The sequence below is a fragment of the Lactuca saligna genome, chromosome 3 (assembly GCF_052625555.1).
Source record: "Lactuca saligna cultivar CGN05327 chromosome 3, ASM5262555v1, whole genome shotgun sequence".
NCBI classification, from domain to species: Eukaryota; Viridiplantae; Streptophyta; class Magnoliopsida; order Asterales; family Asteraceae; genus Lactuca; species Lactuca saligna.
In genome coordinates this window covers 223,031,443-223,049,950 of record NC_136419.1, presented here as the reverse complement: position 1 = coordinate 223,049,950, position 18,508 = coordinate 223,031,443, and positions in this window count along the sequence as shown.

Below are 18,508 nucleotides of genomic sequence, written 5' to 3'. Positions count from 1 at the left end.
ACAATCTAAATGAAAGTTGTAGATCGTAGTCTCACCTTCGCGGGGATTTAAAGAACGTCGAAAACGGAGTTGTATGAAGGAGATATGAATTTTTGAAGTTTGATAAATAATTTATATATAAATTTTATTAAAAATTCGGTATTATCCGAAGAGGAGTCAGACTAGGGCCGAGGTATGCGCCGCGTACCCTCGTACGCCCCGCGTACTCGAGCGCACGGCCTCGGATCGTCCACGTCGCCCTATGCGAAGCTATCCGACCCGCTGTCCCATCCGACCCGCCCCATCCGAAATACGTAAGCGATGACGTACGGGTACGCGCTGCGTACGCCCGTACGCCCCGCGTTCGGAGGCGGTTCAGCACCCCTATAAAAGGGATGCGAGCCTTTCCGAAAAATTTGTTCATTTTCTCTCTTTCTCTCACGATCTTGCCTCGATTTCCGTGCCCGTTCAAACCCGAAGCTCTGGTCTTTTTGCTCAAGTCCCGAGGATCGATTTTACTCCCGAGATTCCCGAGAATCCCGAGAAAAATCCGTTTCTCGAGACGAAACTCTGCCAGGTTTTCGATCTCGCTATCTTCAAACTTCCAAGTGACTTCATACCCCTTTATTCAACCTTTGAAATGCTTTTAAATGTTTTAAATACTTTATGGGGGGGGGATACAAGTTAAACACTTATTGTTATTGCTTCGATCACATGTGATTGCATTAATCACATGTGATTAATAACTAGGAAACCAATGATTTTATCACTGTTCAAACTGTTTTACTTCAAAATGTTTTACAAACTATTTTACTTATCAAATGCTTTATTGTAAACTTTGTTTTACTACCTATAAATTTGCATACCCATATAAGTATAGTTGTATAAATAATGTTTAAAGGGCTTAGGAAAGCCACCTATCCTATATCCTTTTCCTCGATTTGGATGTGGTCTGGTGGAGTTTCGGGTGACCATCCGAGGGTCGTTTCAATATTAGTTATTTGGCGTGTGACAGATTGGTATCAGAGCATTTCCGCCATTCTTGGTTTTGGCCAGAACGTTTCCGCCATTCTTGGTTTTGGCGTGTGACAGATTGGTATCAGAGCATTGTTTATAGTGAAGCAAGTATAGCAACCCATAAAAGATATACTAAACTATAAACCCATTTAGGATTAAAACACTCTGACCAAGAGTCTATACTTTAAATACTAAAATAGTTAATTAAGTATACTAGTCTGCATTCATACTAAAACCAGTGTCACAACGACAAGAACAAGAGTATTACGATTGTTAAATATCACAGGTAAGCTAGGGGATGTATGGTCAGTCCTGGGAATGGCATAGCCTGATCAACTATGCTGGTCCGAGGAGTGATTAACATATGCCCTAGAATAGTTGTGATGTGTTAACAAGTCTAAAAAAAAAAAAAAAAAAAAAAAACTTACCAACAATGCCACAAAAAGATCAGTGGAACTTAAACTTAAAATACTATAGGTATATTTTGTGCTATTAACTACATACATATCTTTATACCTGTCTTCTCGCATAGATTTAAATGGCTGGATTCCATCACGACGACCCGTACTTTCCAAATGAAGGCAACATAGGAATGCTCGAAGCAGAGTCTGACAATGAACACCAAATTCCGTTGGATGATCATCAAGCTGAAGGCTTCTCAGATGGATCGGACTCTGAGCCTGAAGTCAACAACCTACCGCTCGTAGGTCAACCCCCGAACAACAACCCTCGTCCATCTTTTCCAGGTCCTACTCCCTTATGGGCAAACAACTTGAATAGTTGGAGTGATGAACAGGGTCAACCCTTACCATACTTTGGGGACCGAAGCTTTTACAACGTCAGCAATGGTGGCTCTGCTGACCGAGCCCTGCCTGTCATTATCCGCAGAATAGCTCGTAATGTCGAGCAAGGTAGAGCAGCCATCGACCGGGTCATGGAGATTGATGCCAACTCAGGTGTCAACACAGTCCGCATCCGTTGTCTTGAAGAAGACATGGAACGGACCCGGAGAACCAATGAAACCCTACAACAACATCTGGTTGCCTCTCAAGCTGAAGTCATGGAACTCCGAGCTCGTCAAAGTGCTCATGAGCAACACCTTCAAGAGGTGGTCTGTCAAATGAGAGACCTTAGGGTTCTCCCAAGGAATATTCATCGCCGTTAAATGATGTCTAGTACATCATTATCTTTAGGGTTAAGGATTAGCCTTTAACATCTGTGCTCTAAGTAGCACTTGTCTGTAAAATATTCCTAACTTTCAGTACTCTAATTAGGAATCTAAGAACTGTCAAACTTTTCTATATGGTATGATGTAAGACCTACTGTTAGGTCGATTTTCCTTGAACTTATTACATCAGTAATACCAGTATTATTGAAATCTATCTAAATTGTGGGAAAAATCTATACACTTGTGTTTTCCTACTAATATTTCTTGTTGTGATTTCAAACACTCATTCAACTGTTGGGCTATGGTTAGTTAGTCCATATATCACTCTCACGTTGCTTACAAAATGATTCTTACCATTTTTCTTACCTTTATAAACTTATAGCTGAAAGATGCCTCCTCGCAAATCTCCCAGGAATAATCCTGCACCACCACCTCCTCCGCCTTCGGTCATCGATACTGCAGCCCTAAATGATGTCGTAGCTGCAGCAGTGGCAACTGCCATGGCTCAGTATCACTCTTCTGATGCCAGCAGTGGTGGAACCCCTGTGGAATCAATCCCGGTTGAAACCCCTGTGCGCTCGAGAGAGTGCTCTTACAAGGATTTCACGAACTGCAAGCCGAAGTCCTTTCATGGGACCGGCGGAGTCATTGCCCTCTCGCAATGATTCGAGAAGACTGAAGCGGTCTTCGAAATATGTTCATGCCTTGCTGCGAGCAAAGTGAAATATGCCGCATGCACCTTTGAAGGAAAGGCCCTGACGTGATGGAACAGCCACGTTAAATCTCTAACTCTTGTCGTAGCCAATGACATAGGTTGGGAAACGATGAAAGACCTCATGATTAAGGAATACTGCCCGAGGGGCGAGGTTCAGAAACTAGAGCAGGAGCTTTGGAGCCTGACAATGAAGGGCACCAACATTGTCGCTTACACCGCCAGATTCAGCGAACTGGTGGCCCTCTGCCCTAATATGGTTCCCACTGAAGGGAAAAAGATCGAAAGATACATATGGGGGCTTGTGCCTCCGTATCAGGGGAATGTTCTAGCGTCAAACCCCGCTACCTTCGACAGTGCCAAACAATTGGCACAATGACTCATTGACCATGGAGTCAAAACCCCTGCAACCACAACCACCCTAGCCATCCCGGAACTCTCCAAACCCGCTGATACTAAGCGGAAATTCTGGGATGAAAAGAAGAAGCAACAGGCTGCCAAAAAGCAGCAAATTGTGGCAATACATGCCGCAATAACCCCTGCTGCTGCTACTACTACTCCGGTGGGTGGGTATGCTGGAAGTTCGCCCAAGTGCAACAAATGCAACTACCACCACAATGGCCCCTGCCATGAAATGCAGTGCTCTAACTGCCACAGGAGAGGACACACAGCCCGTTTCTATAAATCTCCGGCGAGACCGATCGCCCAAGTCCCCGGCTCTGGCACGAGCCCGACCAGCTATGGATGTGGCAAAACAGGCCACTATAAGAGGGACTGCCCCAAGGCGAAAAATGCTGGCGGAGCAGGGAGGGTACTAGCGACAGGTCACAGGGAGGCAATTGCTGACCCGATAGTGGTGACTGGTACGTTCCTCCTCGATGACTCCTATGCATGCATTCTATTCGATAGTGGAGCGGAGCGAAGCTTCGTAAACCATAAATTTACTCGCATGCTTAATCAACCACCACACGCACTCAAAGAACTATTCACAGTAGAAATGGCTAATGGAAAAACTGAAAGTACGAGTAGCATATACTTAGGTTGTACCCTAACTCTAGATAACCATTCATTCCCAATCGACCTCATGCCAGTCTCAATAAAAAGTTTCGACGTTATCATTGGCATGGATTGGTTAAGCCTTCATCGCGCCGACATCATGTGCTACGAGAAAGCAGTCCGTTTAAACCTTCCGTCTAACGAAACTCTTGTAGTCTACGGCGACAAACCCGGTGCAAGTCTTCGCATCATATCAAGTATTCAAGCACAGAAGTATCTGCGTAAGGAATACCATGCATTCCTTGCTCACATCGTCGACACGAGCCTCGAAACGAAAGAACTAAAGAACATCCCTGTAGTGAGCGACTTCCCCGACATTTTTCCAGAAGAACTACCCGGGTTACCTCCGCAACGACACATCGAGTTCAGAATCGACTTAGTCCCAGGAGCTACCCCAGTAGCCAAGTCGCCCTACCGTTTAGCACCGGCTGAGATGCAGGAACTCTCTTGTCAACTTAACGAACTGCTCAGCAAGGGCTTCATAAGACCAAGCTTCTCACCTTGGGGAGCACCGGTCTTGTTCGTTAAGAAGAAAGACGGATCATTCCGTATGTGTATTGACTACAGAGAACTCAACAAACTAACAGTCAAGAATCGTTACCCTCTGCCTCGCATAGACGATCTATTTGACCAACTGTAAGGGGCGAACTATTTTTCTAAGATTGATCTGAGATCCGGATATCACCAGTTACGAGTGCTGGAGGAGGATGTGCCGAAGACAGCCTTTTGAACTCCTTACGGACATTACGAGTTCGTGGTGATGCCATTCGGATTGACCAATGCGCCAGCAGTCTTCATGGATCTGATGAATAGAGTATGCCGACCTTATTTGGATCAGTTCGTCATCGTTTTCATCGACGACATCCTGATCTTCTCCCGAAGTAAGAAAGAGCATGGCGATCACCTGCGACAAATTCTAGAGACGTTACGAAAAGAGAAACTTTATGCGAAGTTCACGAAATGTGAATTTTGGATCCGAAGAGTCGAATTCTTAGGACACGTGGTAAGCGAAGAGGGAATCCACGTGGACCCAGCCAAAATTAAAGCCATTGAGAACTGGTCAGCACCTAAGACGCCGATAGAAATTCGTCAATTTCTAGGTCTTGCTGGCTACTACCGCAGATTCATTCAGAACTTCTCCCGAATAGCGAAACCTCTTAGAACCCTGACCCAGCAAGGCGTGGCCTTTGACTGGGAAGAGAAACAAGAAAGAGCGTTCCAAACGCTCAAGCGAGCCTTGTGCACCGCGCCAATACTATCTCTCCCCGAAGGGATAGAAGACTTCGTAGTCTATTGCGATGCATCGAACCAAGGGCTCGGGTGTGTTCTGATGCAGCGAGGTAAGGTCATCGCCTACGCCTCGAGACAGTTGAAGACACATGAGGTTAACTACACGACCCACGATCTTGAACTAGGAGCAGTGGTGTTTGCTCTGAAGATCTGGAGACATTACTTGTATGGAACGAAGAGCACTATCTTTACCGACCACAAGAGTTTACAACACATTTTCGATCAAAAGGAGCTCAACATGAGATAACGACGGTGGGTCGAGCTACTCAGTGATTACGAATGCGATATTCGTTATCATCCGGGTAAAGCCAACGTAGTAGCAGACGCCCTAAGTCGGAAGGAATATTCTGGTCGAAAAATCAAGTCATTGTTAATAACCATCCATTCACACTTGTCTAATCAAATTTAGACGGCCCAACTTGAAGCCATGAAACCTGAAAATGTGACGAGTGAATCCCTCAGTGGAATGGACAAGAATTTAGAAGCCAAGGGTAACGGAGCCTTATATTTCATGGATCGGATCTGGACACCGAAACACGGTGGTTTTCGAGACTTGGTCATGACCGAGGTGCACAACACTCGGTATTTCGTCCACCCAGGTTCAGATAAGATGTATCTGGATCTTAAAAAGCTATACTGGTGGCCTAATATGAAAGCAGAGATTGCTACCTTCGTGAGTAAATGCCTTACTTGCGCAAAGGTTAAGGTCGAGTACCAGAAGCCCTCTGGTTTATTGCAACAACCAGAGATCCCAGAATGGAAGTGGGAGCGGATCACTATGGATTTCATAACCAAGTTGCCCAAGACAACGGGTGGACTTGATACCATATGGGTCATCGTCGATAGATTGACCAAGTCTGCACACTTCCTACATATCAAAGAAACCGACAAGATGGAGAAACTTACGAGAACATACATTAGGGAAATCGTACGGCTACATGGTGTACCTATGTCCATTATCTCCGATAGAGATAGTAGGTTTACCTCAAGATTTTGGCAATCATTACAACATTCCCTAGGAACAAGGCTAGACATGAGCACAGCCTACCATCCTCAGACCGACGAACAGAGTGAGAGGACCATCCAAACATTGGAAGATATGTTGCGAGCCTGCGTGATTGACTTTGGGAAGGCATGGGATACTCATTTACCACTTGTCGAGTTTTCCTATAATAACAGTTATCACACGAGCATCAAGGCTGCTCCATTTGAAGCCCTCTACGGCCGAAAGTGCAGATCCCCTCTGTGTTGGGCTGAGGTGGGTGATACCCAACTAGCAAGGGGGCAAGCTTCCGACATTACTCTTACCGGTCCGGAAATCATCCGGGAAATGACAGAGAAGATCGTTCAGATCCATGAACGATTGAAAGCCTCTAGAGACCGACAGAAGAGCTACGCAGATAAGCGAAGGAAACCTTTGGAATTTCAGGTAGGAGACCGAGTCCTTCTCAAAGTCTCACCCTGGAAGGGCTTGATACGCTTCGGCAAGCGTGGGAAGCTTAATCCGAGGTACATAGGGCCTTTCAAAATTCTTGCAAGAGTCGGCCCCATAGCTTACAAACTCGATCTACCAGGCGCACTTCGTAACGTACATTCTACATTCCACGTATCTAACTTGAAAAAGTGTCTATCCGACGAGACTCTCGTAATCCCACTTGACGAGATCGAGATCAACGAGAGCCTCAATTTTGTAGAAGAACCAGTAGAAATCATGGACCGAGAGGTCAAGCTGACAAAACAAAGTCGCATACCCATCGTGAAGGTTCGCTGGAACGCTAAGCGGGGACCTGAATTCACATGGGAACGTGAAGATCAGATGCAACGCAAGTACCCACATCTGTTTCCCTAATCCACGAGTGTTCTCTTACTTTGAATTTCGGGACGAAATTCCCTCTAACGGGGGGATGATGTGACAACCCGATATTTCAACTCTTTGTAATGGCCTAATAGGTCAAGTATTGTAAACATTTTTGAGTTAATAAAATTAACTTTAATAATAAAATGTCCAAAAAGTTTCTATTTAAATTCTTCTATGTTTAAATATCATTAACCATGATCGTACGTAAAAGAACGCCCAAATCCGACTTCGTATATTGAAGTTATGATTTATCCAAGTTCAGCTTAGCAACAGACAACTAAAAATTCGAAACGGAGATCGAGCAACATTTGGCCAGAATGACCTAAACGAGAATCGAAGGTCTCGACAATGATATTTCAACGCTAAAAAGTCTGGCAAAAACCGACGTCAGATAAAGAAGTTATGAATTTTTAAAGAAATTCCTTAATCACGTCATTTTAATAAATAAATAATAAAAATAATTTCTGAATTTGCCAACAGAATCTAAATGAAAGTTGTAGATCGTAGTCTCACCTTCGCGGGGATATAAAGAACGTTGAAAACGGAGTTGTATGAAGGCGATATGAATTTTTGAAGTTTTATAAATAATTTATATATAAATTTTATTAAAAATTCGGTATTATCCGAAGAGGAGTTAGCCTAGGGCCGAGGTATGCGCCGCGTACCCTCGTACGCCCCGCGTACTCGAGGGCACGGCCTCGGATCGTCCACGTCGCCCTATGCGAAGCTATCCGACCTGCTGTCCCATCTGACCCGCCCCATCCGAAATACGTAAGCGATGACGTACGGGTACGCACTGCGTACGACCGTACGCCCCGCGTTCGGAGGCGGTTCAGCACCCCTATAAAAGGGATGCGAGCCTTTCCGAAAAATTTGTTCATTTTCTCTCTTTCTCTCACGATCTTGCCTCGATTTCTGTGCCCGTTCAAACCCGAAGCTCTAGTCTTTTTGCTCAAGTCCCGAGGGTCGATTTTACTCCCGAGATTCCCGAGAATCCCGAGAAAAATCCGTTTCCCGAGATGAAACTTTGCCCGGTTTTCGATCTCGCTATCTTCAAACTTCCAAGTGACTTCATACCCCTTTATTCAACCTTTGAAATGCTTTTAAATGTTTTAAATACTTTATGGGGGGGGGGGGCGATACAAGTTAAACACTTATAGTTATTGCTTCGATCACATGTGATTGCATTAATCACATGTGATTAATAACTAGGAAACCAATGATTTTATCACTCTTCAAACTGTTTTACTTCAAAATGTTTTACAAACTCTTTTACTTATCAAATGCTTTATTCTAAACCTTGTTTTACTACCTATAAATTTGCATGCCCATATAAGTATAGCTGTATAAATAATGTTTAAAGGGCTTAGGAAAGCCACCTATCCTATATCCTTTTCCTCGATTTGGATGTGGTCTGGTGGAGTTTCGGGTGACCATCCGAGGGTCGTTTCAATATTAGTTATATATCATATATACATGTATTGACATAAAAGTACTTCCATATTCATACTTATCAGCACCTCGTTAGTAAGTTACCATCGGGGTAACACGGGATCATACTACTACAATTTCTAGATCAACGAGTTAGTTCATTCAGGAGTCAATACTTATTACTAAGAGAACATATACAACGATACTAGAACAAGTAACATTATATTGCATAAACACGAATACGTTAACAATTGTGATCCACTGTATGGGAGCATGTCTTAATTGACATGACTCGAGTTGTTGCCAGAGTCTCTTGGAGGGAGAGCATGAGTTTGCGTATAGATCTATACTGGATTGACTATCCTACACCTCGCTGCTAGCTACAGTGGGACCGACAGGTCTGCGGGTGCCAAACGTCATACCATATTTTCGACTATACGTTATCGATGTTACCAGTCGATAGTATGGTGCAATTTATCACATGATACCTTAATATAAACCCGGTTTAAGGTAGTTTGTACAGCAGTAGTTCATATAAAACAAAACTACCGTACTACAATAATTTACCCATTACATTTTGGTGATAACCTCACTTAAACTTTAATGTACAAACTATATTTTGTTAAATGATAGTTATACTTGGGAAATTACACACTTTTACATCAAACGAGCATACAAAACAGTTAAGCCTTGGTAGAGGGCTACTTTAACAGAAAATATAGGTTTTTCTGAGAGATTCAAACTTTTACAAACACTTACATACATTTACAACTCATACTTGCGACAAGTTCAAACGTTTTGATAACAAACCTCGACACTAAAATACTTATGAATTCACCAGCTTAATGCTGATAAACTCTTTCAAAATAACTTGTATTCTCAGGTCATTAGTAGACAGGTACCGATGCTAGCTTTTGAGAAGATGGAGCGCATTCAAGACTCATCATACTATTTTGATTTACATTATATTTTTGGTGTCTAAAACTGTACGGAACACGCTTGTATTAAAATTTTATATTTAATGCAATGGATGATGTTGTTTGCTTATTTACATTTACTGTGTTGTGATACTTTACATGACGTCCTCCGCCCCAGAACGTTTCCGCCATTCTTGGTTTTGGGGTGTGACAACATAAGACTGTCGCCTGTCACCATGATTGGAGTTTGTTCTTTAGTGCTTAGTATGGATTAGGACTAGATTTGAATAATTGTTGCTATTCGCCTAAAATGGCAAGAAACATCATTTTGTATTCATGGTTTATATAAACAAGGATTTAGATTTTTGTTTGATAATGAAAAAGGTTCTATTAACGCTTTGTTTAATGGTGTTTTCTATTTTGAAGCATTGCCCTGTAATGGAATATATGAAATTGTGATGGTTGTAGACAATTTACGACATGATGTGTTATGTATTGACTCTTCCAATAGTATGGATAAAGCATGCTTGTACAAGTGTTGTCTTGGATGGCGTGTTAGAGTCATTCGAACTTAGGGACAATGATGTGTGCGAGTCTTGTTTAGTTGGATAGATGACCAAGTCACCCTTCACTGGTTCTTGTGAAAGGGGTGAGGGTTTAGTGGATCTCATACACATTGATGTGTGTGGCCCCTTTAGATCAACCACAAGGGATGCGGGCAGCTTCTATGTGACTTTCACCGACAATTATAGTAGATATGGATATATCTACTTAATCAAGAACAAGTTAGAAACCTTTGAAATGTTCTAAGAGGTTAAGCAAGAAGTGGAGAATTACCTGGGCAGTAAAATAAAGATGTGTCGATTCGATCGAGGTGGAGAGTACCTTAGTCTTGAGTTCCACGACTACCTCAAGGAATGCTGAATTGTTTCACAATTGACGCCGCCTAGGACACCGCAGTTGAATGGTGTGGCTGAGAGGAAAAATCGAACCTTGTTAGACATGGTTCGTTCCATGCTGAGTCATGCTTCGTAACCTATCTCATTATGCGGGTATGCCTTAGAGACTTCCACCCATATCCTTAACCTAGTCCCAATAAAGAAGGTTACCAAAACACCTCATGAGATGTGGACAGGGAAAGGTCCCTTGTTGGCACATATCAAGGTTTGGGGTTGCGAGGATTTCGTAAGACAAGAGACTCATGACAAGTTCGAACATCGAAGTGAGCGGTGTATTTTCATCGACTATCCACATGAATCCTTTGGATATCTCTTCTATAGATCGAGTGATAATGTTGTCTTCGTTACGAGGAGAGGGTTTTTCCGAGAGCGAGAACTCATAAGCCATGGACACAGTGGGATGCAAATGTATCTTGAAGATCTTCAAGAATCGATCGATGAAGGAACCTCAAACATTGGCGCTTAACTTGAGGAGGAAACCCCTGTTGAACCGATTGACGAGTCCATACCTATTAGATGTCCAGTACACTTAGTGTTCCACCTATTTTATATGGTTTTCATATAACAAGTGAGGGTGACACATTTATTAGTGATAGTATACTAGTAAAATTGGATGAACCTAATTGCTACAAGTAAGCCATGACAGGCCCATAGTCTGTGTAATGGAAAGAGGCTATGGACAATGAGATTCAGTCCATGTATGACAACCAAGTTTGGAATTTGGTTGACAATGTGCCAGGTCGTAAGACAGTCGGGTGCGAAATACGCTACCATCTTCACAGACTATAAAAGCCTACAAAATATTTTCGATCAGAAAGAGTTGAACATGAGGCCACAACGATGGGTAGAGCTACCTAGTGATTATGAGTGCGAAATATGCTACCATCCCGGCAATGCCAATGTGGTAGCAGATTCCGTCAGCCGTAAGGAGTACTCAAGTCGTAGAGTGAAGGCACTGACAATGACTATCCATTCCCATTTACCGGCTCAAATCAGAGAGACTCAGCTGGAAGCCTTAAAACTAGAGAACATCTTGGATGAAGCCTTGAGGGGAATGAAGATGAATTTAGAGATCAACGGAGGTGGAGTCAATCATTTCATATACCAGATATGGACCCCAAAGTTCGGTGGCTACAGGGAGGTTGTCATGAACGAATCTCACAAGACTAGATACTCCGTTCACCCATGTTCGGATAAGATGTATCTAGATCTCAAGAAGTTATATTGGTGGGCAAAAAAGAAAGAAGAGATCGCTACCTTCATGGGCAAGTGCCTGATTTGCGCCAAGGTAAAGGTTGAATATCAGAAGCCCTCTGGTTTGCTTCAGTAGCCGTAAATACCTGTGTGGAAGTGGGAGAAGATTAGTATGGATTTTATCACTAAATTACCCAAATCTCCGAGTGGGTACGATACCATATAGGTAATTGTCGATCAATTAGCCAAATCTGCTCACTACCTGCCAATCAAAGAAACTTTCAAGATGGAAAGACTTACACGAATCTACATCCAATAGGTAGTTCGTCTACATGGTGTGCCTGTGTCCATTATCTCTGATCGGGATAGCAGATTCACGTCGAGATTTTGGAAGTCAGTGCAGAAGGCTTTTGAAACTAAGATGGATATGAGCACAACTTACCATTCACAAATAGACAGGTAGAGTGAGAGGACCATTCAAACATTGGAAGACATGTTGAGAGCATGTGTCATAGATTTCAGTAAGTCATGGGACACCTATTTGCCCTTGGTTGAACTCTCCTACAATAATAGCTATCACACAATTATCAAGGCTGCGCCATTTGAAGCCTTTTATGGCCGTAAGTGCAGATCCCCTCTGTGCTGGGCTGAGGTGGGCGAGATGTAGCTAGCCAAGGGGAAAGTTCCTGACAACACTCTAACAGGCCTAGAAATCATCCGTTAAACCACAAAAAAGTATTAGAAATCCGAGAACGACTAAAAGCTTCAAGAGATAGACAAAAGATCTATGCTGATAAGAGACGAAAACCCTTGGAATTCCAGGTTGGTGACCATGTTCTATTGAAGGTCTCCCCCTGCAAATGCATTATACGCTTTGGAAAGCATGGAAAGCTAAATCCGAGATACATAGGACCATTTGAGATCCTTGCTTGGATCATTCCCGTAGCATACAAACTTCGTTTACCACAAGAGCTTAACAATATCCATCGTGTCTTCCACGTCTGGAACCTTAAAAAGTGTTTATCCAAAGATACCCTTGTGGTCCCTCTCGATGAGATCAAGATCAACGAGAACCTTAACTTTGTGGAAGAACCATTCGAAATCATGGATAGGGAGATCAAAGGAATGCAACAAAGTTGAATGCCAACAGTGAAGGCTCACTGGAATGCCAAACGGGGACCTGAATTCACTTAGGAGCACGAAGATCAGATGAAACTGAAACATCCGAATCTATCTTCGAGTCCAAGATTTGTATTCAATGTTTGAATTTCGGGGAAAAATTCCCACTAATGGGGGGATGATGTGACAACCTGTAACACCCGTCAAAATTAGGTCAATAACAATCACATTTGATTATGCCAATCATGTAATGTGATTATGTTAACCTAGTAATGTGGTAAGAATTTTATGTAGTTCATGATAAATTCTAATACAAATATGAACTTTCTTTATGATACAACTCAAAGTATACATCCATACGATTACAAAAATATGGAGAACGTCTGAATCTGACTTCGCATGAAGAAGTTATGATAACCGAACACTATAAATATTTATAAGAAGAGAAATTTAAAATAGACTTAGAATTAGCTATTTAAGTCTAAAAGAGAGTTGTAGTACTCGTAAACACCTACGCGTGCATATAAAGAACGTCAAAAATGGAGTTCGTATACAAACGTTATGGGATTCCGAAGATGTAGCTTTTAAGAACCCTAAACTAGCTAATTCACGACGTGAGTTTGATGACGCTCACGACATTCTATCATAATTCGGAATATAGAAGCTGCGAGAGGATAAGATCCAATTCACGACGTGAGTTTTATGACACTAACGACGTGAGGAGTCATTCTGTCAAAATTCGGAATCTAGAAGCTGCGAGAGGATAAGATCCAATTCACGACCTGAGTTTTATGGCTCTCACGACATTCTATCATAATTCAGAATCTAGAAGCTGTGAGAGGATTAGATTGAATTCACGACGTGACTCTTATGACACTCACGAAGTGAGGGGCATAAAATCTTACTATAAATAGAGGATTCGACCCATTCACTTCCTTACACCATTTCCTTTCTCCTCTCTCACTTACTGAAGATCTCTTGCATCCCGAGCCCTGACAAACTCGCACGCTGACTGTTTCGCTTAGATATCATAAAAATCACGCTACTAAGGTGAGTTTCACGGCTCCACTTTCTAATATTTCGGGGGAAAACGTATGCTAGTCATTGTATATATGTTGTTATTATGTCTATATGACAGTATATAGTTATGATAATCGAGATATGATTGTTCTAAATATAAATTTTTTAATACATACAACTATTATTAATGTAGATCTTGAGTTATACTTAGGATTCTATATATATTTTGTGTGCGATATAGTTCCGAGTTATATTTGGAAGTTTTATATGTTAAGTTATATAGTATGTTGCAATTAATAGTTTTATGTCAAGATAAAATTAGATATGTTATATGCTGTTATTATTATTTTTATGCCAAGATAAAACTAGATATGTTGTTATTGTTAGTTTTATGTCAAGATAAAACTAGAAACGTTATATGTCGTTATTATTGGTTTTATGTCAAGATAAAACCTGGTTTTACTACAAGTTATAGTTGTTATGCTGCGTAAATGTTATGAAATTATGAGTAATGTTTAAAAGCATAGTCTAGTAACTTAGGCTTTTAGACACAAAAATGATTTTGTTGATAGAACTATAGAACGTCGTTAAGGTCTACCTGAGCTACTGTATTCATCATCCATGATTGGGGATCTTAGTGAAAGTCCTCTAACTTGTATTCGTTAATCCCGTGTGAGCGAGGAAATCGTGTATAATTAGTATACGGGTTGCCAAGCACACTTGTGACTGTTAGCTACGGTCAACCAAAACCGAGTGATGAACTATCCTTTTATTTGTTATTGTTCCGGGGTCGATGAAACGTGCGGAAACTACCGCAAGGTGTGATCCTTGTATACCGCAAGGTGTAATCCTTGTACCACCACAAGGTGTAATCCTTATACTACCGTAATGTGTAATCCTTATACTACCGCAAGATGTAATCCTTGTACTACCACAAGGTGTAATCCTTGTACTACCTCAATGTGTGATCCTCGTAATAATAAACAGAGGTATAAGACTAAGTCATACAGTCTTAGCTTCAGACTCATGGTAGCACAACTTTAGAAGCTTTATACTTTGTCGATAGAAAAGTATGAATGTTAAGTATAAGTTTCCTAAAGACTTATACTCTAAGTATAAGAATCTAGTAGGTATATTACTTGTATATTAAGTAGACCACAATACCTATCCTACTTACTCGTATGGAATTGAAATAGATTTATAGGTAGCAGTTTTACTCGTATAGAATTGAAATAAGATTTATACTTAGCAACTTAGTTTGTATGGAATTACAAACATTTATACTTATACCCTAGGTACCACTTGTATATTAAGTAGATAGTTATACCTAGCACACATACTCGTATAGAATTGAAATAGATTTATATGTAGTGGTTTTACTAGTATAAAATTGAAATAAGATTTATACGTAGCAACTCTCATTTGTATGGAATTACAAACACTTATATCCATAGTATATGAGACTTATAGGTAAACTACTTATTTGGTAAGTAAACTTTTATACCTAGGATATATATAGTAAACGTTGGAGAGTCAAAATTATGCATTCTCAAAGTCGTTAGTGGAGCGTGTGTGGTTTACCGGCACACTAACTTGGACTTGTGAGAAATAGCAAAGGTCAAAACAATCAAGACTATGATTACGACATCCCTTTTCATAGTTCTTAAAATTGTTTTGACACACCCATGAGCTATCTAAGAGAAGGTGTATGATTTTTGATAAAGTTTTATCAAAACAATCTAGTATCAGAAATCTGAACTTTAGTAAGAAAGTCAATGAAGTATTGATTTCTAGAAGCCCACCTGATTTCTGAGTACATGTCAAAGCTAGTGGGAGCATAAGTGTTATGCTAATAATCATCATGTTAGAGGGAGCATGATAATTATGATAAGTATTGCAAGCTAGCAATGTTAATTATAGAAAACAAAAGGTTTTAATTGGGAAAAAGTTGTTTTGCTATAATTAAGGGAGAGGAAATTATACTTCATCTCAAATCTATAAGCTTAGATCGTGAGTTTTTTAATCATTTAGTCAAGGATATATATGAATTTCATGTTGGAATGGCTCAACATAAGGAAATTTTGTATACGGGTCCATTATTTGCGTTCTAAAATTCGATTATGTTTACGACATCCCTTTTCATAATCTGAATTATGAGAACTTGGCAAATAGAAATGGAAATGTTATAGCAAAAGACTGGTTTAGTCTTTATGTGAGACATCATGAATCGTGTCCCATATGCTTCGGATATAGGATCGATTACATGTGCTATAGGTATCCGTTCTAAAAGTTTCCAAATGCCTGGGGCATTAAGAAGGGAAAAGGTTTAGAACTGGATATGACTAAAAGGATTAAACAATTATCGAGGACAATCTAAGGTTTACCAAAGATTGGTTGCTCAAGGACAGTTGGAAGTATAGTGATAATTCTGGAAGGACCATATTGACATAATCTGTAAGGAGGCAACTCTTGTTCAGAAGTGATAGTCGAAATGGAATCTGGAAATGTTTCAAAGTTAGAATTTTCAATCTGTGTAAGATTAAGGAAACTTAATGCAAGAAGGATGGTTCCAAGGAGTTGATCTCCTTTGGAATGCTCTGTAATGATTGTTTTCAAGTCTTCTGACTTTGTGCATAACCATTACAAGAGGATCAATGCATATAAGTTTAGAATCTAACAGATTTCAGTAAATGACATGAATTTGGAATTCTTGCATTTTCAGTAAGGATTTGGGAGTGTGAAAAGAGAATCATTGAGTTATGTTCAATTGATCTAATTCAAAAAGTAAAGATCATAGACAAACATAGTATGTATACTTGGTGTGTGGCATGACTAGTGTCTAGAAAACATAGTGTACATGCTCGGAGCATGGGGCAACTATTGTTTTAAATTCAAGAATATAGTTGATAGCTGAAACAGTATACAATGAATAATGTGTAATCATATGGTGATAAATAAAAGGTGTTTTATTTATGTTCATAGGTTTTGATACCATATTGGATTCAATTATTCTTGTGTTTCATTTTGCATGTTTTGACTTCCAGAATAAACTAGGTTATTCTTCCGGAATGACTAAGTTATTCAAACCATCCACAGTCGGTCATATGTTGGAAGTAGATATGAATCAAGACTGTCATGGGTTGGCTTGTAGAGGTCTAAGATGTTGGACAAAGGGCTACAACGCCCATGAGTGCTCATAAGTTCTGAGTATTGGATTCAACCCGCGCTCATTGGAAACATTTCATGGATTTTATCACGAGTGATCATGAGACGATAATATCATATATTCCTCAAACCTAGAGATATGAGTTGTTACTATGAGTTGATAGTACATTGATTGTACGAAACCGCATTTGGTAACTCAGTGCTATAAAACATGTCTTTGTGTATGATTCAACAAGTAGTAGAACAAGCCATATGAGTCGAAGTTTATCCATTCCTTTTACCTTCGGGATAAAAGCGATATCTGTGGGCCCCTCGATGATTTGATGATGACAAACGGAAGTGCTCGGCCGGGCCAGGACTGATTTGATTTGTTCAATTAGTCAGTCATCATAAATCGGAAATCGGGAAACAACAAATGGACAAAGAGAATGATTATAATCCATGTCTCAGTCCATATGATATCTAGAATGGAGGAATATATGATCCCTTATCTAATGGACAAGTCATTGATAAAGGTCAGCGTTTATCGACAAGGTCAGAGTTCGACAGAAGCTTTTGAGAGCTACGATTGCCAGTTGGTTCCTGAAGTCATACGCAATAATAGTTTTAGACTTATCCAAGTGGGAGACTGTTGGATTAATGTCTAAGTCCATAACTATAATTGGTAAGACTTGACCCGACCCGGCATGGTCCATTTGGGTTGCATGGCATCATGCACTTGGATAGACTATAATGAGAGAAATAAGACACTTATGGTTATTAATATATTATAAGTTCTAGTATATTAATAATAAGAATAATAAGATTATTTAATTAGTATTGATGAAGAATTAATCTAGGATTAATTAAGTGATCAAAAGAAGACTAATTAAATATATGAGTTAATTGTGTAAATCATCCATACTTGTATAGTGGGCTAATACTCCATGGATTATCTAGTTGGGCCAAAACCCATATGATGCTCCATGGATGCTCCATGGTGTATTTGAACCCATGGATCCAAGGAAATGGAAAGTCATGACAATTAGGGTTTACCCTAATTGTATAACTATATAAACATCTTATTCTTGAGGAAAATCGGGCACTAGTGTTATTCTAGAGAGGGCTAGCCGATTTTCATGAAGTGTAGAATTCTCTCAAGTTATTTTAAGTGTATTTGGTGTTGTGTGAACCATTTGAGGTGTCACACTTGGGGCACTAGGCACTCAAGCTTCATGAAGACATTCTACATCAAAGAGGTATGTATTCTATCTTGTTATATTGATAGTTTTGTATGCTAGATTAGGATAATACCTTGGATATTCATATTTGCATGTATCATTCTAGAGAAAACATATATCCAAGGTATTTAGGGTTGCATGTACACTTAGGAGTGTTAGAATGCTCATAACCCAACAGTATTCTCTTGGTAGAGTAGGCTACGTATTCTTATTAGGACTAGAGTGCCTTGATTTGTGATGCCTTAGCTTAGGGAGATGTGAGCTGCTATGAGATGCTTGAGAGTGAATAGGTAGCAGCGAGGAGCTTATGAGAGATCTGTTAGAGAGTAAGAGAGTACTTGGAAATTGGGATCTGAAGAGGAGGATTTGGGGTGTGTACTGAAACGGTGTGGACAGTAGTATT